The 25386-nt window shown below is 47.1% G+C and overlaps 1 protein-coding gene across 3 annotated transcripts in view; it reads left to right on the top strand.

Moving 5' to 3' along the window:
- The first annotated feature begins 2493 nt into the window (after window positions 1-2493).
- The window catches only part of LOC147673470 (dnaJ homolog subfamily A member 1-like), a 134514-nt gene continuing 111621 nt past the window's right edge, over window positions 2494-25386 (top strand). Inside the window, exon 1 of one of the 3 annotated variants that reach the window (XM_086947317.1) lies at window positions 2494-2591. The gene's annotated coding sequence lies outside the window, so the exon portion shown is untranslated. Of the gene's footprint in view, window positions 2658-2692; window positions 2803-25386 lie in introns of those variants that run through there. The other 2 variants (XM_086947316.1, XM_086947318.1) reach the window with 2 other exon arrangements.

Below are 25386 nucleotides of genomic sequence, written 5' to 3'. Positions count from 1 at the left end.
AGAAACAAAGTTACTGCACTGCCTTGCGAAAAATGGAGAGAAAAAATGCACTATAGCTAATAAGAAATGGCACATTTTTTTCCTTTTCCAATGCGGCAGCCATGTACCAATGCACACACTCTTGAGCCACAGTGCAAGTGGGTGTGTGTCCTCTGAAGCTTAGGTTTTATATTGGATGGAGTTTCTAGGAAAAGGGAGTGGTCCACAGGAAATGCCAAGTCTATACCGGTTTTCACGTTTCATGTATTGAGGAAAACACACTCAAAAAACTCTGGACCGCTTGAGTTTTATAACAAATAAATCTTTGAAGGGGGTGATGAGTGCGTTTGATCAAATTGTGAATATCCTTAGGCCGAATCCTTGCTTTTTTAATCAGAATCAGGAGTCCAAGTGATGTAGAAAAAATACTTTTATTAAATAGGGTTTAAAACATGAACAGCCGACACGTGTTTCGCCCCCTGTGGCGATTTGCGCCGGGGCTTTTTCAAGGCTATTTACAGTATCATGTATTCATTAATACAGATCTTCAAAGAGTTAACTTTGTTTTCAGAATATCTTATTATTTGTCAAGTTTCAATTTCTCAGGTTTTAATCCTCGGGTCTCGTCTTCTTCCTCCGCTCGCTAACGGCCGCGATCATGAATACATGATACTGTAAATAGCCTTGAAAAAGCCCCGGCGCAAATCGCCACAGGGGGCGAAACACGTGTCGGCTGTTCATGTTTTAAACCCTATTTAATAAAAGTATTTTTTCTACATCACTTGGACTCCTGATTCTGATTAAAAAAGCAAGGATTCGGCCTAAGGATATTCACAATTTGATCAAACGCACTCATCACCCCCTTCAAAGATTTATATTGGATGGAGTCCCTCCCAGTAAAAAAATATTGAAAATGCAATTGGTCTCGCCTTTGATTAAGTTAAAGCCATTTGCTTTGCTAATGGTAAGCGCTCCTTCAAACTCCCCGCTTCAAGCGCAAAAAACACGGAGGTCTCAGATTCTCCTTTCTGGCACCCTCATTCTGGAACTCACTGCCACTGGAACTGAGACTCTCCTCCTCTCACCTTCATTTCAGATCTCTCCTAAAAACCCACCTCTTCCATGGCACTTATTCATAATTTCCTCTCCCCCCGCTCCCTGCCTCTTGTTGAATAAAGTGAATAGCGCCAAGAAACCGTCCGGTGAATGCCGCGCTTTATAAGTAATTTTTACATTACATTACATTACATATTGTACAGCAAAGCATATGGCTTGAACTTAATAAAAGGCGAGACCTATTGCATTTTTAATGATCGTTTCTAATTTGTGGCACCCTGCGTGGCAACACACTGACGTCACACACAGACAGACCTATGTTGTTGACTTCAGTGGCTCCTCTGCTCACACATCCTGTTGGGGCTTGGACGGTTTCTGAGAGACCTGCCACATGAGAGAGGCCCAGACATGATGTCTGCTTACGAGAAAGTGTCTCTCCTAGTCGTTGAAATGTAACTCATAATTTCATTCAAATTTTTTAAATGTCACACATGGCAATATGAAACCTTAGCAGCTATGACCTGGACATGTTTTCAAGGTTAAGAAAACAGCCCTCTGAAATCCGGGGCACCTGGTCACCCTATTCTAGAGATTAACCAGGTGTGAAATTGTGCTACCGAGCAGGCAATGCTCGACTTCAGCAGCTAGGCAGCGACCCTGCTGTGGGAAAAGTCACCATCTTAAGGTCGTTCTCGGATTGGGGGGGGGGGCGTAGAACACGTTGGAGAAACGGCTGCCCCAGTGACATCACGACTGACCAATTTAAGCCAGTTTGACTGTAAAAAATTGAGGCTGGCAATGTCAAAACTATATTTTGCCATCACTATTGGATGACGTGGTAATGTGCGGCGTAGTACTACCTTATGTGACTTTTTTTGTTTACCGGCTTTAGTCGCAGCCTCGTCCTGAATAATAAGGATGAGACGCGGGCACCAAGGCTATCCAGGCATCTCAAATATAGTTTGGAAATTGTAAGACCGTAAGGCGGGATATCATATCCTACAAAGCGAAACTCATTCCGATTTGTAAAACCGTTGCTGCAGAACCAGAATGGTGCGTCATTAAACACAGAGGAAGGACTGGGGTTGCTCATGCAATTACATTTTACGGTGTTCCATATAATAAGGATATTTTTTTCATTCTACTGTACCATTTGAAATTGGAGCAAAGAGTTCAATAAGGAATACGAACCGAACGTACAATTTTTAACCAGGAAAACAAATCATAGTTTAGCTGAATAACGTGCGTATTTCTTTTTTGAAATATTATTATTTTTAAAAATGTTAACAGAAAACTGTAATAGCAATATAAAATTGTTGATAGTCTAGAAAAGGAAGTATTTTCCTCTTACTCGTAATGTCAAAAATCATCTTACTACGCTCCCTTCCAAGATGGCAGTTCTATTTTATTGCTTTCTTTAAGGTTTCGTGCCTTGTGTCCTCTTTTTGTTTCTCTAGTGTGAAATTCACCAATGACCAGGTGGGGAAGCGGAGAGGGGCGTTACTGAGCTTCGAGAGAATTCGGCGAGGAATTCAAGGGGCTGAGCAACAATACAGGTGAGAAAATACCGGAGGAGGGTCGTTTTGACAGGCGGCGGCCGAGGTTGTGGGCGAGCTTCAGAGGTAAGAGACAGCGCAAGAAGGGCTGTAAAATGGCGTAGGAGGGGCAGGTATGCAGGCAGGCGTACGCAAAACGGATAGTGAATCCTGCTTCATAGAGGAATACAAGACAGGGGAGAAGAAAACAGGGTGATGCTGACACAGAGATGTAAGAAGGGTGTGGTAGTGAAGGGAAGTGAGGGGAAATTAGGGGGTGACGTATTAATGTGGGGTGGGCAGTGGAAGCAAGTGGGTGTCCAGAGGGTAACCATTTGACAGGCGAATACTTGGCCAAATAGGTTACCTAATTTTTCTAATTCGCATTTCGTGAACCCTAAATATCTGGACGTCATTTGGAGTTATTACTGTATTAGGCAGAAAGCCATGGAATTCAATGTGCAATGTTTGTTTGTTCTAAGCTTTGCTTCCTGATTTGCGGGTTTGAGGAGTACAGGTGGTCAACTATTTTTCGTACATATTTTGTACTAACATTTTGTTCGCTGCCAACCTATAGCTTTTGATACATTTAAATCCAGATGAAAAATTGTGCGTCGTGTGCCCTTTATTCTCTGGAAGTGCACGTGTAAAAAGAATGCAGAAAATGTGGTTACTTTCCTTGTCCTCTAAATGAGTCGCTGAAGGGAGAGGTTGCAAGGAGTGAAAAGGCTGTTCTTTGACATGATCTAAATGTGTATTTTAGAATACGTTTGTCAATTCTTTTAAGGTGCGTAACAAATCGCCTTCATAGAGCTGATCTTGTGAAGATGTTAGACTTTTAAAATGTTCATATTTCTACCAGCATCCTGTATTGGCCCCTAGACTGAACCGGGTAGGATGTGACTGTCACCAGAGATGTCATGTTGAATGTGTAGGAAGATCTGTTGTAACCGTTAGGAGGGCTTTTTATGTAACCTTGGCCTCTTTGGTGGTGGCTGTTCTGATAACAAATACGGTTATTCGTAGTACTTAAGTTATATTCTTGACTAATTCCCCTGAAGCAAGGATGGTTACGGTACAAAGGGGAACTATTTGTTGGTAAATCGATGATATTAAACTGTTTAAAAAGAAGTATCAAGCCTTTACAAACCTAAACATTGTAGTTGGAGATTCAGCCCCTTTGAATGTGCTTTATCTTGAAGAATAACGAATGGGGACTCATTTTTAAATTCATAACGTCAATGAATGTGAATAAAGTGGGGGAGGGTGTCCAATTGACGGTGCATACAACGTATATCATTAGTGGTTGGTGTGCGATTGTCCTTCTGCAATAATTTCTAGTTCTCCTGCCAAGACTTGACTAGTTCTGAAATATCTAGTGTCTGTTTTGTGTTCTTTTTTTAATGTTAGTAATGAGGAATTACTGATGATTTATAATTGTTTGCGGTGGAGCTACAATAAAAATGAAGGCATCATTTTCTTACCTGTTACTTATAGTTACTGTGGATTAATTGTTCTGAGAACATTTACTAGTAAGTGTTTGTTGTTTTTGTTCGACTGTGACATATAGTTGCAAAATCTTTCATATGAACATGTGGCGTCTCAAGAGGGAAGACCGTATCATGCTGCAGTTGTTATTTTTATCCGAATCACAAGCATTAGTAGAGGTGATCTCCCCAGCAACAGTATTTATTGGCAGATTTGAAGTAGTCAATTTGCGCCCTGCTGCTTAGATTCGGCTGGTATTTTACTTTACATGTCAATTTAATATATTCTGGCCAATGTGCTTAATATTAAGTCATGACTGGTTTCTCTAACCGAGAAAGTTTTTAAAAAAACACTCTTAACTGGTGTTTTGATTTCAGTGTGCACTTAAGAGAATCCAGGGGTTCAAATGTCCCTTTAACATCTTGTTTTTATTACGTAAGCATAAAATCACGTTTCAAGTCTCTGCACATTGTAACGTTTTTAGGTCGAGCTGATGTGGCATTCATGCGAAGCATGAATGCATCAGCTCGACAACTTATGCTGCCCGTATTTAGGAGACTGGACAGCAATCAGACGCGCGCTTTCACTCTGTCAGATTTCACCTCGGGAGCGAGCTTTCTAAGCTGCGCTTGCGCAGACTAACTCGCTTCCCTAACTCGCTTCCCTCGCACGCATTAACGGCACAGATACAGCCATCCCCCACCCCTCTGCACGCACGCGCACACATACACACGCTGCCGCCCCCTCACCCCACCCACACATACACGCAGACAGGCACAACACACGCAGGCATATACAAGCGGCGCACTCCCCTCCCCCCTTCCCCGTCTTACAAACCACAGTCACGCATCCGCACATACCCAGCCACACACACTGCATACACACACTGCATACACACACGCAGACCCACGCGCACACACGCAGACCCACGCGCACACACACAGACACATTCGAACAGACACACACGCGTACACCCCCCTCCCACTCACCGGGCTCTTTCGGCGTGTCTCCTCTGCAGCGCTGGTCGGAGTCGGCCGGCTTCACTGCTTCCTCGGCGGCGGAGGGCTTAACTTCCTGCTGGATTGCAGGCCCCGCCCCCGTCTGGGCCAAAAGTGCCTGACTTCCGGTTTTCACGGAGCAGGGCTGCAGCGGTGATTTCTTTCTTTTTACAATAAGCAAAAATCTCGCGAAATATGTTTGCACTTGGAACTGTAAAGTGGGTGCGTCATGATCTTGAGAGCAGAGGCTGGGCAAGTATATCTTTTTTGCTTCTCTGAGCAAGTTTAGACATCTGCGTAACTGCGAGTGTTGCATGCAGATAAGATGATGAAATGAAAGGCAGGGAAGCCACCCCGAAGTTCATCAGTAAGGGTGTGGTGTCACGGCAGTCTGTTAAAAACAAGGCGAAGGAAGTTTATTCTGCAAATATAATCCACCTTTATGTGGTTAGTAGAGGGGGGAGGTGGGTACAATGATTATTTCAGTTAGCAGAAGTCTGGCTTGGTAAAATTCACATGGAAACCCCATCATGGGGTATTGGAGGTTGACAGGCACGAAAAGATTCCATTGCTATCGCATGCTAACGTAGCCCACTACAACGGCTCTTTGTTGTCAGCCGCCCGCCCCCTTCGCCATCAAGAGCCGGTCGTGACTGGGGTCCGGCGGCAGGGGGCGCTGCACTGCCTCACCCGGGACTGACAGGCGGGGGCACGTGGGCTGGACTGTTTTTTATCAACTTCCGAGACTGACTGACAGATCCCGCCTCTCTCCCTTCATGACATCCGGCCGCGGGGGCGTGACCCTTCATCCATACATGCATCGTCCCGAGGCCTTCCATCATCCATCTATCTCACTGGCAGGAAGGAGCCTGGGCTCAAGGGCCGGATTGTGATTGCGTAACATGAAGTTGATAAACAACAAGCAAGTGTCTAGGGGGGGGGGGGGGGGTGAGGGCTCGCCTCATGGTTTGGACCCTATGCAACACACACTCCACACAATACCACTCAGTGCCACAATTATATGCTACATAATTACACTGCACTCAATGCAACATACACTCAAAACAATACCACTCAGTGCCACATAATTGCATGCCACACAATTACACTCTACTGAATACATCATACACTCCACATAATTACACACCACATAATTACACTGCACTCAATGCAACATACACTCCAAATACCACTGTCACATAATTACACGCCACATAATTATACTCTACTGAATGCAACACACTCCACACAATACCACTCAGTGCCACATAATTATGCTTCATAACTACATTGCACTCAACGCAACATACACTCCAAATACCACTCAGTGCCACATAATTACACTGCACTCAATGCAACATACACTCCAAATACCACTCAGTGCCACATAATTACATGCCACATAGTTACATTGCACTCAATGCAAAATATACTCCAAATACCACTCGGTGCCACATAATTACACGCCACATAATTACACTCTACTGATTAGACTGCGCTCAATGCAACATACACTCCAAATACCACTCAGTGCCACATAATTACACGCCACATAATTACACTCTACTGATTAGACTGCGCTCAATGCAACATACACTCCAAATACAACTCAGTGCCACATAATTACACACCACGTAATTACACTGCACTCAATGCAACATACACTCCAAATACAACTCAGTGCCACATAATTACACACCACATAATTACACTGCACTCAATGCAACATACACTCCAAATACAACTCAGTGCCACATAATTACACTGCACTCAATGCAACATGCACTCCAAATACCACTCAGTGCCACATAATTACACGCCACATAATTACACTGCACTCAACATCTAAGTCACGTAAATACAACACATATTGCATTACAAATGCTATAGGTGTCACATTTGCGAAAGTTAAAACTATTGGCATTGTAAATGACAAAGCTATTAATTTTGGTATTTTCAAAACCAACAGATAAATATAAAATTTGCCATTTACAATACCAACAGCTCAAACTTTCCTAATGCGAGACCTATTGCATTGCAAATGCTTGTTTTAAACTGACGGCGGAAATATAGGATCGTGTTATGCTTTTATCAGTAAAGCATTTGGATGAGACATTTTCCTTCCCTCATTAATTCTGCTTTCTTGTTATCTCTTACCTGCCTTCTTATCTCTTCACTGTCTTCAAGTCTCTCTCTCCCGTGCAGGAATAGCTTTTTAAATAGTTCCAGACCAAAGTCTGATTTGGCTTATCAGGATATGAAATTAGTAGTGGGAGTTGGTATGTTCCCGTTAGGAGAATATGCAAATGCGTTAATATTTTGTGATTTAAAATTAATCTTGTCTGAGGGTTGTGACCAGGCATCTGTACTATATGTGTGTGTTCCAGGATGGTAGGTGTGCCTATTGCCAAGCACAAAGTAAATGCTGGTGGTATGGAGTGTTGTTGAATTTGACTATATCCAGTTGGGGTGGGTTGGATAGAGCATGGCATGTCCTGTACAGCGCTGCTTCAAATAAACTCAGTAATTCACACCTATATGTCTTATCTGGACTGTGCTGGGTTTATGAGCTGTGTTCCGGCTTGTGTGTCTTATGTATAGTTTGTAAACACAACAAGATGATAGACGGAGTGCTGCAACTTTTCAACCTCTCCTCCCCAGTCAAGAGATCTGGGTTGAATCCATCAAATTTGGAGACCAAACAAGAAAACAGGACGGGATAGAAAGGTGGTCAGCGTGATCTAACACTATCCGTTTTTCTGTAGTGGTAAAGAACTGCTGAGTGTTTAAAACCAGACTTAACAAGAACCACTAGGGGCTATGTAAACAATTGCTAGATTTTTCATATCCTTAATCATGTGAGATTATTATACCTTCTTGCGAGCTGGATTGCAGAGGGAAAATCTTGATAAAAATTACTCTGTTCAAAAGTTGTGAAACAACCATGTAAACTTGAGTTAATGGTGACAAGGAAGGATTCTGTTATTTTTGATCATTTTGGAATCCAGGAGATTGAATTCAGGGGTGGGTTTCATGAAGGCGACTTGTCGAGAGGTGACATGTGCAAAAGGTGAGTTGACATGTGTAAAAGACTCAACAAAATTGGAGGAGCTATCCCCAGTTGTGGAAAAAGTGGCTGCACTGAAATATTGCACTAGTCAAAGGACTTTGATTCTTTCTCAAGGAAGATGTAAAGTGGAACCCGTACACTATGCTTCCCCTGTATTGTTTGAAGTTATTCCGTCCTAACACACGGATGATGACATGCTGTCTCAAGAATCAAATGTCATACATTTAAGTAGAGAAAGGGCATCAACATAAGTTACTAGTGTTACATGTTTATAAAAGTGAGCCACATTCTTCTTTGCCACGCCTGCTTTTGCTGGAATCCATTTATGCCTTTATCTATAACTTCTTGCACAACCTTGGTCTGTGCTTGTGTGAAAGTTATCCTCCATATCAGGGGTCTCCAACTTTTTCTGTAGTGAGAGCCATGTCTGATCAGTGAAAATCGTCATGAGCTAATAAAGGCTAAGCAACTCGCACATTTTCCGAGAGCCCCACCCCCCGCCCAAATGCACAGCTTCATTGACTTTAAGCCTAATTTCTTCGGAGCCCATATTATGGTTTGAACAAAAGGTGCTGCACTCCCTATTGTGAAGCTACAGACAGCTGCTGGTTGTGCTACCAGAAGCAAAAGCTTGTCTTGCTTGGTAGCATTCCTGGAGAGTGTAACAAGCTATTGCATGATACAAGCGTATGACCTAATTTTGTTGTCTTCAATCCAACTTGTTCACACGCTGTACAAGTTAGAGCTCAACATGTATTCCTTATCAAATGTGATTTATTGAAGTCTAGCTTAGCTGCACAGTCGTTAGTTTTCAAAAAAGAGACTTGCTTTATTATGAACTGCCTCAATTATCTCCCCATCACCACATACTCCTTTTTAAAAAAGTTTTAGAAGTTCCACCCTCGTTAAGATTTAAATCATTTTTAACTCGTGATTCATTTAGGGTTTTATTCTCTAGTCTGTTTTCGTTGCGGTGAATAGGGATTTTTCTTTATGTAGAATGCATGTTTTTCAACATAATACATGGCCCAATCAAGTTGAAGCTAAACTGAGTTTGTTTAAAAATAAAATTTCAACAGTCACAGATGCTCTAGGCCCAGGTTCAATGGGAAGGTTTCCAGTTCATGTGGCTATTCTCTTTAGGAAGGTGAAGACCCTCCCATGGCTTTCTTCGTAAATAGGATAACTTCTGAAATAGATGCAATTTATTTAAATCTGAAGGAGACTATTAGTACTAGATTCCTTACCTTAGAATTACCCCCAGGCGTCAGACTGGAACCAGAGAATTTTTTTCGTAGCAGTCGGTAGGTGGCGTCGGTCGACTCCGCGTTCGTAGTCAGCGCCGGGATAATGTTGCAGTATTTACTTAGATACAGCTCTCGCGCACTGACGTCAGTTCTTTCTTTTTTGCACCAGCCGGAGAGAGCGGTACCTTTAGTCACTTTTTGACATTTTCGACTTTTGCCGACTTCTTCTTTTCGAGTTGTGTTGACTCCTGGTGCACATAGAGATGTCACAGTGGATCAGCTTCAAGGCTTGTGACACCTGTCACAAATTGATGTAGTTTGTGGTCCCAAAAGCTTCTGAAGGCCTGGCAGTCTGTTCGTGCCGCTCGAGAGGGAGGTCGCTGGACCAGTCACAGTCATCACCACCACTCATCTTCGAAGTCTTCATGTAAGTCTAAGCAACAAAAGAGGGGAAGAAGCATTGTCGCTCTTCGGGTTTTCCCTGTCCGTCGGCCGTAACAGGATGTGGGTGGTGGTCGTCCTGTGGCTCCGCCTACAAAGCCTCCCTCCTTTTCTGGAAGCCGGTGCGACCCCTGCCCAAATTTGTAGTTTTTACGAAGCCCTTGATGCCATCTGTGGGCAGCCTGACTCCGCCAGCGGGCATGGCTGGGGGTACTAGGCCTTCGCATTCTGGCCCGGTTGACCTTACAACACCTCCTCTGGCTTCGAATCCACTGACGTCCCCAGCCGGCATCGACCCCCGGCCTCCACACTAACCTGAACACGGAGCCGGATCGACGCCAACCGGTACTTTTCAACCGCTGTTCTATCCCGACGTTTACTGTCACCCTGAGTGGCAGCCAGAAGTGGGAGGGGTCTGTTGACCCTCTGGCAGACCAGTTGAGTGAATCTGACTGGAGAGGAGTTGGGTGATGCCAGTGGTCTGGACACCTCACCAGACCTTTGTATGCTTTCTCCCCCTTCCATGGCTACGGAGGAGGGAGCCTCATACGCAGTGGTGATACGTAGGGCGGCTGAGACCTTGCGCCTTGAGCTTCCTACGGTGGCGGTCGGGACCAACCTCCTGATCGAGGTGCTTCAGCCAGCTGCTGCTGTTCAATGACCCCTAACTGACATCCTTCTGGGCACATGGTCCAAGCCCACCACAGGGGCTCCTGTGGATAGGATGATTGACCGACGCCCGGGCGGCCCGATTTTCCTCTCCCAACACCCTAGCCCTGAGAGCTTAGTAGTCCAAGCCTCTTCTTCTAAGGGCACATTCCCTACTGCTCCCCCAGATAGGGAATCCAAGAAGCTGTTTTATCTTGGGAAGAACATGTTTTCTTCCTCCAGCTTAGGACTGTGGTCGGTGAACACTGATTGTCTCTTGGGCCGTTACCTCCACTCAGTGTGGGACATGGTTGCGCTGGTGCTGCCGCAGTGTCCGGAGGAGGCCCGGGCCATTCTCTCCTGCGCAGTCGCTGAGGGCAGAGATGCAGCAAAGTTAGTCATACGGTTTGAGCTGGACACCGCCGACTCGCCAGGCAGAACGATTTCAACTTTGGTAGCTCTGAGATGCTGGTTGAGCTCCACTGGCTTTTCGGGTGATATCCAATCGATTCTTTTGGACATGCCCTTTGATGTCCGTCGCTTGTTTGGCGACAAAGCGGACAATGCACTCCAGCACTTTAAGAATTCTAGGGCTATGGCCAGGTCCTTGGGCTTCGCTTCCACTTGCCTGCGCAGTCTGCTTTTTGCCCCTTTCGTGACTACGGAAGGGGTGCTGCACCACATTCCGCCCAGAGCTACAGGTCTGCGCAAGCAGCCCAGCCTATGTGCTGCTGGGGATGTGGTACCAAGTTTCAAAGGGGGGAAACTACCTTAACAACAATGTCAAAACACCGCAATACATATACATCGCTGCTTTTACAACGCAAGTCGTTACCACAACTTGCACTGGAGGACGCTCTAGACTAAGGAATAGTGTGATTTACTATTCCAACACCTTCCATACTGTACGTAGGCTGAAGTTGGAATAGTAAATCATAATATTCCTAAGTCCAGCACCCTACAGCGCAAGTCGTTGTAACGATTTGCGTTGTATAAACAGCGATATAATGTACCGTGATCTAAAAGATCGCGTTGTAACATCATACATCCGTTTCGTGGGTCTGGGGGGGGCGAGCAAGTCCACCAGTGCTCCCTCTACAGCAGCTTCCAAACCTTCCTGGTCGGCAGGATCCGCCATCACCTCCCCCAATGGCAGAACATCACGTTGGACAGGTGGATTTTGCAGATAGTCTGAAGGGGCTACTCCCTCCTCTTCGAGACTACCCCTCCATCCATGCCACCTACATTCCATCGCATGACGGAGGATCACTTGGTCTTTCTCTGTCAGAAAGTTGCCGCCCTCTTGGCCAAGTGAGCCATCAAGCGCGTCCCTGTGCCTGAAGTAGTTTGTGGTTGCTACTCCAACTACTTCCTGGTACCCAAGAAGGACAAAGGCATGCGTCCTATCTTAGATCTCAGTGACGTCAACCGCTTCCACCAGAAAGAGAAGTTCAAGATGTTGACGTTTGCTCAGGTTCTGTCTGCTCTCGACCCTGGAGACTGGCTGGTAGCGTTGGACTTGTAGGACGCTTATTTCCACATTCCCGAAATGCTGGCCCTTAGGCGTTACCTACGGTTTGCGGTAGGCCACGAGCAATTTCAGTTTACAGTGCGCACCTTTAGCCGTAACACCACCTCTCGGGTGTTCACGAAAGTGATGGCGGTTGTTGCAACTCATATGCGCAGATCATGGGTTCCAGTCTTCTCTTATCTCGACGACTGGCTATTGAAGGTGGACGCGTCCCAGACTGTCGTCTCCCACCACCAGGCTATGGCGGACTTCTTGCATTCGCTGGGGTTCACTATCAACGTGCTGAAACCACACCTGACTCCCTTTCAGAAGCTCCTTGTCATTGGAGCGGTTCTGGATACAACGCAGTTTTGGGCTTATCCTCCCGGGATATTCAGGCTAGGATTCCGATCTTTCATCCTCTGTCTCTAGTTGAGATCAGAATGACCCTGAGGCTAATGGGCCTCATGGCCTCCTGCGGGTAGATCATGTCAGGTGTCGTATGCGGGCTTTGCAGTGGGACCTGAAGTTCCAGTGGGCACAGTAGCAGGGGAATCTCCAGTTGCGTCCAGATGTCAGAGGGCACTGCACGTCAATTGCAGTGGTGGCTAACAAACCAGGATTGGGTCAACGGCAGATCCCTCTCCCTTCCCCAACCAGAGTTCCCAGTGGTGACAGATGCATTACTTCTGGGGTGGGGCGGCCACTTGGGAGAGGCGGAGATCAGAGGCTTCTGGTCTCCGGCGGAGTCCAGGCTCCACATCAACCTTCTGGAGCTTTGGTCGATCCGTCTTGCACTGAAGGCATTCCTTTCCTCTGTCTAGGGTAGAGTAGTGCAGGTGTTCACGCACAACACCACCGCCATGTGGTACTTCAACAAACAGGGTGGTGTGGGGTCGTGGACCCCATTTCAAGAGGCTGTCCACCTTTTGGGAATGGCTGGAACATCAGGGCATATCTCTGGTGGTTCAACACCTGGCAGGTTCACTGAACGTGAGGGTGGACGAGCCTACCCGCCAGTGCACGATTGTTCACAAATGGCGTCTTCACTCTGGGGTGGTGCAAGGTCTCTTTCAGTAGTGGGGAGAGCCTTGGTTAGATCTATTTGCCACTGAAGAGAACACGCAATGTCAGAAGTTCTGCACGTTTGAATTTCCAAGGCGGCACTCGCTCAGCGCTGCTTTTTGTCGCAAGTGAAGTTAGTCTTCTATATGCCTTTCCGCCTATACCACTTCTGCCTAGAGTGCTGAAAAGGATCTGGCGTGACCGGGCCCAAGTCATTCTTGTGGCTCCGGATTGGGCATGTAGAGTCTGGTATCCCAAGCTCTTGCACATAGCCATCGATCCTCCGATCCGACTGCCTCTCTGGGAGGATCTTCTGTTGCATTATCAGGGGACGGTCCTCCACCCGAACTTGTCCAACCTCCACCTCCTTGCCTGGAGATTGAGCGGCGACCGTTGACAGCCTTCTGCCTTTCTCCCGAAGTCTGTAATGTTATCTTGGCAGCCAGGTGTCCCTCCACCATAACTGTAAACGCCTGTAGATGGAACAAATGTGTGGTATGGGGAACAGCAAAGGCTGTAGATCCCCTCTCTCCTCCTCTTTCTGAGGTCATTTTGTTCCTCCTTTCCTTGGCCCAGCAGGGCTCTGCTCTGGGCACTCTTAAGGGCCATCTATCGGCCACTTCAGCCTTTCTTCGGCTTCCTGATCAGCCTTCTCTTTTCAAGTCCCCTATTGTAAATAGATTTCTTAAGGGCATTACTCACCTTTTTCCTCCTATTTTTTTCGTAATGCCCCAGTGGGACTTGGACCTGGTCTTGACTTACCTTGTTTGCCCTCTGACTCTTGACTTTAAATACTGCTTTTCTGGTTGCCATCACCTCTGCTCGCAGGGTGAGTGAGCTTCAGGCTCTGTCTTCTAGGCCTCCTTTCCTTGCTGTTTATCTGGACAACGTTGTCCTTTCAACTCGACCTGCTTTTCTCCCCAAAGTCGTTACTTTTTAGGTCTCGTAGAACCAACGCACAAGCGTTGTTCTTCGAGAATATAGTAGGCAAAATAACTCTAGAAACCAGCGAGGATTGTCCCCAATGCATGTGAGGTACTCAACCGCGACGCTTCCCCAGCGCGCGCTTGGCCTCACTTCTCAATCACACCCCATATGGTGTTCCCTCCCACTCGCTCGCACATCAAAGGCTGCTGCTCCCCCCGCCAATGCGCTCCCGCCCCAAGAGCTTGTTTCTTTATTTGTTGAGGTGCACTTAACTATTTATTTATTTATTTATTTATTTTTGCTTCCAGCCTTAGCCCGAATCCAGCGCATGATTTTGGAAGGTTTCTATTTGTAATTTTTTTTTTCATGCTACAGTGGCCCTTCATCCCCCAGAAAGGCTTTCCTGTGTTCTCATGTTTGTAATTGATATGCTTGTTTTTTCACGCTACCACGGCCGCTCCCCCCTCCCTCACCCCCCACCCCCGCCATCCGCAAAGCTTTCCTGTATTCATGTATTTGTACATTTTGTGCTTTAAAGAAGAAAAAAATGTTCACATAGTGCGAACTTTAACCCAAGGTGTCGGTATCAGTTCCATTGCGCATAGGGACACAAGCATGGAGAATTAACGGATAGATTTACCCAGAAATCGAGGATGTTTAGCCTCCTGCTGATACTCGAACCACTCTAGCCCTTACGCCATATCCTCTCCCCTCTTGATCAGCATTTGAGATGGTTGGCACTACTTTGGAATGCGCGATTATTACACGATCCAAAGCAGCGCCGCCCATCTTGTCTCCTAATGCTGCAGCCGAGTTTATTTTAATGTCCTGCTTCTTAATGAAATGAATTATTTTGCTCCGTTGCCAATTTACAAAATAAAAGGTAACCCGCCGATCCCCATGTGGAGATTCCAGTTCAGTAGTTGTACATATGTTTCTTCTGTACCTGGATGTGGTGCCATATTTTTTATTCCGCCTTCTCTATTCCCAGCAGAAAAAAAGAAGGATTTGTACTGGTTAAATACACAGGTCAGCTCACACCAAATCTACACCATGAGATAGAAAAGGATGTAACTTGCGCCAACTGAAATGTTGCCTACAACAATGTATTGTTGAAAACCCATACTCTTCTAGAGGATTCAGGGAAAACTAGTGCTGATTGGTCGAAAATAATTCATACTAGTATAGGCAGTGCGTGACGCGTAATTTAAATGTTAATGCTTTTGTCAGCGCGTTTGTGTAATGCAAATTTATCCATTTTAACTGGTTTCACTATTTAATAACCATTTTGCAGCACTCTGTACTACAAATAGAATGCACTTCCAAAAGGCTTGCTCACTAGCTTGGTGCTTTCACCTGGTCACTCACGTGTACTGCAGATTATAGTAACAGATTTTGGTAACAAGAAGGCACACACAGGACGGAATTACCGAACTAACTCACTTCGTTCTTGTCTCATATCGAAGTGACTTCAAGCATGTTCATATTATTTGCTCTCTCCAGCTCTCCAGCTCACTAGTTCTTCACATAACCCTCTCGACTGCTGTCAAGAATTTAGTTAAGCACAGTGCCGAAAGCTCAATCACGGCCCTGTTCATATTGCTGGTTCTGGAGGGGGCATCTGAAACCCGCACAGGCTCCCTTATTTCTGTATTTTCTTCAGACCACATATGTCCTTATTATGCTGTTATTTAGAACAATACATCCACGTGCTTTGTCCAGTGATATGTCTGATGAAATGTCACTTAGAATTCCCTGCCATGCAGAACCGGCTTCCTCCCTTATTTTTGAATTGTGTCCGATTTGTGCTGAGGCTAACGCTGTGTAATATAAATTTGACATATTTGGAAAGGGCCAAACACATTCACATAGACAAGCCAATAGTTCTCGGGTTGCCGAAACCTATTGGCTTTGCACCCAGGATAATGTGCTGAAAGGCTAAACACTTATAAAGTCCAAAAGGGGAGACATATTGGCCATTCCAGTGCTTGTTGGATCTGGTGTTTATACATTTCGATTGTACTAATATTATATGTGTAATATATGTTTACATAAATGGGCTCTTAGCCAGCCTTATAGCCTTTGGTCTATTGTCGTATCATTCAAATATGTCTCCTGCCCACTACAGTATACAGATTGGGGCAGTGGGTCATCCCACTCCTGCTGTTGGCTAATTTTACTGCCTGTTCACAAGGAGCACGTTTGCACAGAAAGTACTTTTCTTAAGTGCCACTACTATGACACGGATTGTTTTTTAGCCACCAAAACAGTTTGCATTTAGACAATTATTTTCATATATGTATGTTGGCAGGAGCCCTGCAGATATCCAACAATGAAGTTTTGCAAAAGCCACAAAAAAAAAAAGTATTGGCAAAGCCTAAAGACTGACAGCCAACACCAGACCTACCTGTTTTGCCAATGCTTCTTTCTTATTTTTTATTGGAAGTATATTGCTCACCATATTGTTATGTCATATAGGTGTGTTTTTTAGTTTGCTGTTTACAAAAACCCCTTTGGTTTCACAGTGACTAAATTATTCTTTGGATTGAGAACTGTGTATGTAGCTCTGGCGTTGCATACAATTCTAGAAGGTGCCACAAAATGTTCATGCTGGTTTGAGAGAAGAGTTCAAAGTTGTATGACGCATGCTTATTTTAAAGCACATAACTTCAAGTTGTCACTATGCACATATAACCAGAGAAACATATAACTAAAATGTAGTCACAACCACTGCTTCTAGCAAGATGCTGTTTTTATTCCCAGGATCATGTCTTGACATGCCATAAAGAAGGAGCCTGCTTCATTTTCAGCAGTTGCCCACAAATTGAATAAGTAAAGTTGTTGACGGTATTTGCCTGTAAGCTTAATTTTCTTGCAGTTTTTCCTAGATCAGACACTTGCACATGCTACCCGCACCAACAGACACGGAGGTGGTATTGCCATCATACACAAGGAATCAATCATCTGCACCACCACTTAAAACTAACCCACACCAATCATGGAACACCTCAACTTCCAATTCCACACTGACGACAATACTGCCATCAAAGGCACCCTCGCATGCAGACCGCCAGGACCTCAAACCAGCCTCAGTGAAGCCATCACAGAATTCATCACACCACTCGCCATCAAATCCCATCACTACTTCTTCCTGGGAGACCTCAATTTCCACCTGGATGACCCCACAGACACCAACTCCACTGACTTGAAACAAATGGGCAACATTGGCCTCACGCAGCTGGTCTCAGACCTCACATACAGAGCTGTACACATCCTAGGCCCCTGTCTTCACGTACACTGAATCCACAGAAAAACCTGGTCCGATCACTCCATCCTCCACTTAACTATCACTGGACTATCCTGCAGTCCCCCAAACCACCACATCCCTCCTTCCACAGCTGAGACAAAGTCGCTCAGCACCAATGGGCGACGCTCTCAGCATCAACCAGCCGGAGGACTCTACCAACCTGAATCGAGCAGTAGAGAACTTCAACGACTGGATAACCTGGACCGCTGACTGAGTTGCCCACACCAAACTAGCCAAAATGCACAGACCCACCAAACATGCCTACTGGTACACCCCAGAAATCAGCACGTTGAAACGCAGATGCAAACACCTAGAAAGATGGCGCACCAGCAGAAGCGACACCGCAATCGAGCCACCTTCAAGTCGGCCCTCAAAACCTATCACCACCAGCTCAGAGACACGAAAAGGGAGGCCCTGGCAAACCTCATTGAGGCCAGCGCCAACCAGATCAAGACACTTTTCACCATCGTCACCTGCCCATCAGCCACTGAGAACTCGATCGCCAGATCACAGGAACTCAGCGACTCTGTAGCAGACCACTTCCCCAACACCGTACACTACTTCCCTAATGAACTCCATCCATTCGGGAGCACCCTCTGACCCATGCCCCCACGACTCTTCAACCCTGGAAGCGACGAGATCAGCCACCAGCTCACCACCATCCTCAATGCCTCCTTCGACACAGCCACCTTTGCTAAAACCTGGAAACACTCGGAGGTCAGACCCCCTCCTCAAGAAACCCGCCGCAGACCACAGCGATCTCCAAAACTACTGCCCCCATCTCGATACTCCTATTTCCTGCCAAACTTCTGGAGAAAGCCATCAACCTCCAACTCGCCGAACAGCTGGAAAGAAACAACCTGCTAGACCCCTCCCAATCAGGATTCCGAGCCAACCAGTACTGAGCCTGATCGCTGTGACAGACGACATCCTCACCCTACTAGGCAGAGGAGAATCTGCCGTCCTGACCCTCCTCAACTTCTCTGCAGCCTTTGACACTGTCTCCCACCTCGCACTCATCAAACGACTACACCTGATTAAAATTGAAAAAGACACCCTTAGGTGGATGGCCTCTTTCCTCAGGTGGCGCACCCAGAAGATCCTTTGCCCCCCGCCCCTCCCAGCCCCCTTCACCTCACAACCCAAACGTTCAATGAGCGGTGTCCCTCAAGGTTCATCCCTCAGTCCTACCCTATTCAACATCTACATGACCCCGCTAGCCGACATCGCCAGAGCGCACAACATCAATATAATTTCATACGTCGGCGACACCCACTTCACCCTCTTGCTCCCAGCATCACTCGACGCCACCCCAGCATCACTCGACGCCACCCCAGCAGGGCCATTGTTTACTAGGGAGTGGTAAATCCGCTCCCCGGGAGGCGAAGAGTATTATTTTGTAAGATAGATTAAAAAAAACGGGGGTAACCATCATTTTAAAAAGGGGATTGAAAGGGAGGGATTGCCATTTTCTGAGGTCCGCCTTGGCCTTGGTAAGCATCACTCGACACCACCCCAGCATCACTCAACGCCAACACAGCACCAACACTGCATCACTCAGCGCAACCCCAGGTTATAGGTGTCACATTTGCGAAAGTTATAACTATTGGCATTGTAAATGACAAAGCTATTAATTTAGCTATTTTCAAAACCAACACATAAATAAAATAAATTGTCATTTACAAAGCAAATAGCTCAAACTTTCCTAATGCGAGACCTATTGCATTGCAAATGCTTGTTTCCATATTGGACAGACCATCACTTTGCCCACCTTTTTCCTGACCCCGCATCCTTCAAATGAGGAAGAGAGGGTCGACCGCCTGGATCCAAAACGTGCGCTATCTTTCTGTCTGGATCGCACAAAACAATTCCGTGTGGATAATCAGTTCTTTGGTGGCTATTTGGGCGTCAAAGGTAGTTCTTTGGTGGCTATTTGGGCGTCAAAGGTCCAGACGTGCAGAAAGGTACCACCTCTCAGTGGGTCGTTCTTTGCATAAAAATGTGTTATTTCTTGGCAAAGAAGGAACTTCCAGTATGAGTGCACGCCCATTCTACCAGGGCAACCGCAACCACTACTGCTTTGGGACATTGAGTTTCCCCTTGGTGACATTTGTCTGGCAGCCATGTGGGCATCCCTGCACAAGTTATTTTGTTTTAATAATCAATTTTATTGGTTTTAAAGAACAAAAAAAAATGGCAGCGAAATCAAACACATTATTTGGATAAAATACATTTAACCGCATCGCTGCTGCAGTGATTTTTGCGCTGTGCAGCATTTTTTAAATTACCGCGATACATGATGAGCTCAGCTCGTCATCCGCACACGTCACCCGTGGCTGACTAGCTGAGCTCGTCATCAGCATCGAAGGGGTTAAAAGAGATGACAGACTTGTAAGTCATTCTCTAGGATGAATAAAAACACTTGCATATGGTTATTCCTGTACAAGACACACATGCGCCTCTCAGTAGATTGAACCTTTTGCCCCATATCTTGCCAAAAAGCTTAGGGCAGCCCCGGTCCTCAAAGAGGGGTTCCACACCAATTCACCCCGTCTCCATTTCCGCATAGTAGTGGGCTTGGCCTGAGACCAGAGTGCTGCTATATCTTGCTTCGCTACTGCCACAGCTGTTCCTAGAAAGCGCTTTTCGGCCCGAGATCCGTCAAGGCCATCAAACACAACCAGGACCAAACGTAGTGGGACATGGGGAGCCGGCCACCCCAGGGTCTGTGTGAGTTCCCGTTCCACTCGGCCAAAATAGTGCAAGGACAGGGCATTGCCAAATCATGTGGTAGAAGTCCGCAGGGACGTGATTGCATCGCGTGCAGGTCGGGGTGGGGCCGTATACGGGCGCTGTATAGGCGCGCAAGAGTGAGGTAAGCCGTCTGGAGGTAGTAGAGTTGGACTAGACGCAACTTGGAGGTCGACAAGGTCTTGGGGGGCCATGAGAGCATCTCTAGTCCACGTCTTCTAGGGGGCCCAGTTAACCCTCCCTGTGGGCACGTAACAAGTCTAGGGATGCAGGGCCATTGTTTACTAGGGAGCGGTAAATCAGCTCACCGGGAGGTGAAGAGTAATATTTTGTAAGATAGATAAAAAAAACGGGGGTAACCATCATTTTAAAAAGGGGATTGAAAGGGAGGGATTGCCATTTTCTGAGGTCCGCCTTGGTAACCAGGGGCGTAATATTCAGGGCCCATTCGAGTTCTGGAAGGAGGGCGATCCGCACCTCCAGGTACTTAAATGACTGCCTGCGCAGGGGAATGGTCGTTTGCCAATCGAAACAAGCCAGGTACTGGTGTAGGGAACCAGAGTGGATTTCGCCGAGTTGGGCCGGAGACCCGTTCAAAGGAAGAGAGGGTGTCCAAGAACCGTGCGCAGGAGCTCTCTGGGTCCGCCAGGAAGAGGACGACTTAGTCGGCGTAGAGGGCGATCTTGTCGACGTGATAGGGGTCCCAAGCCCATGCCCGGATGCAGGGGTCCTGACGTATGAGAGAGGCTAGAGGTTCCATCGCTAACGCGAATAAGAGCGGACAGCCCTGGCGACTGCCCCTCTGAATGGGGAACGTCTCTGAGAGCACACCATTAATTAGGACCCTCACCTTGGGGCTGGAGTATAAGACACGGACGAGGTGCCTAAACCGGGGGCCGAAACCCATCACCCCGAACACGTCTCCCAAGTAGCTCCAGTCCACCGTATCAAATGCTTTTTCAAAGTCAATGAAGAGCAGGACCAGATACGGGGTGAGATGATGGCGAGGTGGAGGCGGCATATGCAATGTCGGGTACCCCGGGTAGGTATAAAAACGCATTGGTCTGGATGGACCAAATCTTGTAAATGGGGGCGGAGGCGTTGAGCCACGGTAGTGGCAACTTTTTTTACCTCTGTGTTAATGAGGGAAATGGGGCGGTAATCCGCACATGCAAGGGAAGGTGGCTGTGTCTTTGGGAGGACCACAATAGTGGCTATGTCTGTCTCTTGGGGAAAGGACCCAGTGTCCACCACATGCTTAAACAATTCCACTAAGTGTGGGACCAACATATCGCAATGGGTTGCATAGTATTCTTGGGGATAGCCGTCCGGCCCTGGTATCTTACCAGAGTTCAGGAGCGAAATGGCCCCATGTATTTCCTCCGTGGTGAAGGGAAGATACAGAGTCTCTGAGACCATCTGGGAGAGGCGGGGTGCTGGGTCCCGGTTTCGGACAGCAAATTAGCCAGGGAGGATTCGGGAGGTCTGGCCGTGTAAAGGGCAGCGTAATAGCCCGCGAAGACTTGGGCAATAGCCCGAGAGGTAACGTAGTGAATGCCGGTCCCATCACGGATCTCTGGAATAATGCGGTTGGCCTTGGCGTATGAAACTAAATTATGAAGTAATTTGCCATTCTTATCACCCCAACTGTACATGCGTGCCACGGAGGAGCGCCATAGCATTTTAGCGGACTCCCAACGGGTTCTGACAGATCTCTTCACAGAGCAATGTAAGCTGCTAAGCGGAGTCCTCGCTTTCAGTATATGCCTGGGCCGCCTCCAACTATGCAGCGTGGGCCTCCAGCTGTACAAGGAAGGCGGCCTATTTTGTGCGCTTCGCGTGGACCAAACCTCTAGCCGCCCCCCCCCTGTATAGTTGCGTTGCCTTTCCGGCCTCCCATAAAGTGCCCGGCGAGGAGACCGGACTCTTATTAATCGAAAAATAATGCCTCAGTTCCTGCCCGAGGGATTCAACGAATTCTGCATCCTGCAGAAACCAGGCATTCATCCGCCAAGGCGTACGAACGCGACCAGGGGTGTTCCCGAGATGGAGGTAAACAGGCGGCTGGTTTGAGATGCCTCGGGGCAGGATCGTAGCCCCAGACATCAACTTAAAGTCTGGAGCTAGCAACAGGAGCATAGCGATACAAGAGTGAGTATGGTGGGCCGCCATAGTGTGAGTGTATTGTTCTGGGCGGGGATTCCACACCCTCTATGCATCGCAGAGACCCAGGACTTTGGACCAGTCAGATAAGTGCTTCGCAGAAGCAAGACGGGACACAGAGGGAGCACCTGTCTTCTCGCGGGAGGGTTCCATAACTGCATTGAAGTCGCCCCCAATGACCGTCGGATCATGTGGAAAGGTGGAGACTAAGAGTGTAAGACGTCGAAGGACAGAGAAAGTTGTGGCGGGGTATGTATACACACAGGAGATTAAAAGGATGCTCTTCGATCTTGCCCGTCAGGGCCAAGTAGTGGCCTTGTGGGTCTCTCGACCTGTGCCAAGGTAAAGGGAAGCCCCTTGCGAAGCAGTATGGCAACCCCCCCCAGGAGCCCTGTGCGAAACCAGAATACCAGACCCTGCCGAACCCATACCGGGCGAGGAAGGTGCAGTGAGTGCCCAGAAGGTGTGTTTCCTGTAGAAAAAGGTTATCCGTCGCATGACGCTGGGAGCTGCAAGAACAGCAGTATGTTTTATGCGGTCTAGTAGGCCGTTGACGTTCCACAACAGAATGTGGAGGGGTCTATTCCCTGCACAAGTTTACTAAACACTACAGCCTGGACTGCCACGTCCAGAGAGACTACTACTTTCGCCATTCAGTTCTCCAGGACTTTCTGGTGTGAACTTAGTTCTCAATTCCACCTCCGGGATTGGTATTGCTGGAGTATCTATTTTAAGCTAAGGAATCTATAACAAATAGTCTTTCAGATCAACAAGTTACTTACCTTCCATAACAACATATTTGTAAGAGACATATATTAGTTATAGATTCCTTACGCCCCACCCACCCATCCTCCCCTGTACTGTAAACTGACTTCTAGGGTCAGTTACTCCCTTTCAGGGTCAGGGCCCTAGTTTTGTGCATTAGTGTCCTGCATGGCTCTGCGCCTCAGGCGTGGAATGCCGTGTAAAGAACTTATGTCAGCGTGCGAGGGCGGTGTCTAAGTAGATACCGCGACGGTATCCCGGCGATGCAGACTAACACAGAGTTGGCCGATGCCACCTACCGACGCTCAGGGGTACTGCTACAAAAAAATTACTCAGGATCCAGTCTGATGCCTTGGGGTAAATTTAAGGTAAGGAATCAATAACTAATATGTCTCTTACAGATATATCGTTACCGAAGGTAAGTAACTTGTTCATTAAAAACAGTCTGAAACGCTTTATTTGAGTGATTAAATGTAATCAATAATAAAGCAGAGTTTAAACCGTTTAAAAAAACAAAACAATTTTCACGTGCAAGTTAAATCTGCTAAGCCCTCGCCTGTCCAGCTACTAGACCATGGCAGGGGCTCACAATGCATCTGCAAAACAACTTCAAGACTCCACACTCTTTACGTAAGTGTGTGAGATACCTGTTGTTTTTTTAACAGCTTTTATTGAATGAAGAGTAACACCGGGTATTTTCAGTGTTATATGGGTGTTGACGCTCTCTTAACATATAAGTTCTGTTCCCAAGAGGCAGTCAAACGCCACCTTCAAATTGGGGATTTAACTAAAATACTCTGGGTCTGTCTATGATCCAGAACTTTTTCTACCCAAATAATAATGTTACTGAAGGCATCTTAAGGGCCTCTTTCGCTCTTAAATTCCCTGAAATGTAGTTGGCATTAGCAATAATATATTAAATGGGTGGGACTAGGCTGGTGCATACTTGGCTATAAACCTTTCCAAGTCTTTCAATTGCCCGTGACATACCAGCAGCTGCAGCACACTTATAGTACAAAAGGCACGCATCATAGCTCCAGTCTGGGGAACAGTGCATTAAGGTGTTTACTGGCCAGGCTTAGGCTTACAGATTAAACTGCTACTCCGATATAGTGAGCCAGAAGAAAAAAGGTAGGTTCCTTGGGTCCGTAGCAGTGCAATACTGCTTGTTCCACCTGAACGCTAGTAGGCTTTCAGGACCTGCTGCTCTGCTCCAGTACATGACATGCACAATCAAAAGCATGGTGCCAGGTAATTACAACAGGTTCAAGATTTTGCTGAAAAAGTATTATTAGTTTAGGTGCATAGCACCAAGTGAATAGTGCATGGTTCGTTGGGCCAACATAAACTAGCTATAATCACAAGGGACTGACCAACCCAGTAACCATAGCACCAAAGACAAGCACAGAACCACAGGGTGAACGGAGTGCTCCCTCATCCAATAAAATACTGCTCCAGTACATGACATGCACAATCAAAAGCATGGTGCCAGGCCATGAAAGGCAGGTGGCACGGACACAGAGTTCAGCAGTAGCGTCATTTTCTTCGCCTCACCCCAGCTAAGCTCAGTTAGGCAAATCTGAGCCTTATGAGGATTGCTGCTTTCACGGACCTTGCCGCTTAGTCTGCCTGACTGTCCATTACGCCACTTCTCGCGGCCCCCACTTCGCGGGAGCCGCTCACTTGTGCTGAAACTGTTTGTCCTGTCTGCCTGGGACCTGGAGGACATCGCTTGAACGTCCAGCCCTACACACGGACAGAGGCGGGACGGCGAGGACCAGCCTGCTCAGCGGCGCTGATCGGCCGCAGCTGGTCCTCTTCCCGCCCCTTCTGCTCAAAAAGATCTGCAGTGTGTGTATCCGGTGGGTGCCTTATGAGGATTGCTGCTTTCACGGACCTTGCCGCTTTGTCTGCCTGACTGTCCACTACGCCACTTCTCGCGGCCTCTGCTTCGCGGGAGCCGCTCGCTTATGCTGAAACTGTTTGTCCTGTCTACCTGGGACCTGGAGTACATCGCTTGAACAGCCAGCCCTACACAAGAAACAGAGGTGGGACTGCGAGGACCAGCCTGCTCAGCGGCGCTGATCGGCCGCAACTGGTCCTCTTCCCGCCCCTTCTGGGTCCCCTCCCATAAAAGGAGTAATCGTAACGCGCACGCGGGACGAAGCACGGGCAAAGGGCGGGCCCTCTTAGGCCCTCAGAGGCCGAGTGAGGCCGGGCTGGGCCCACGCTCTTTCACCTTATTCATCGATTTTAATACTAGGTGTATTTGTCCGTCATGGCCCAGAGTCCAGACAAAGCGTCCGCAGAAAAGACGAGGGGACGAATTATGGCACACTTGACAACTATTTCACAAGGGCCCCCACTGACTTAGACAGGGAAAATTCTCTGGCAGAGCGCCGACGCTCTGTCGAATGTATGAAAAACAGGCCCCCC

This window comes from Lissotriton vulgaris, chromosome 12 (assembly GCF_964263255.1).
Source record: "Lissotriton vulgaris chromosome 12, aLisVul1.2, whole genome shotgun sequence".
Lineage (NCBI taxonomy): Eukaryota > Metazoa > Chordata > Amphibia > Caudata > Salamandridae > Lissotriton > Lissotriton vulgaris.
The sequence above is the reverse complement of the archived record's forward strand: the minus strand, read 5'-3'. Positions and strand labels throughout refer to the sequence as shown.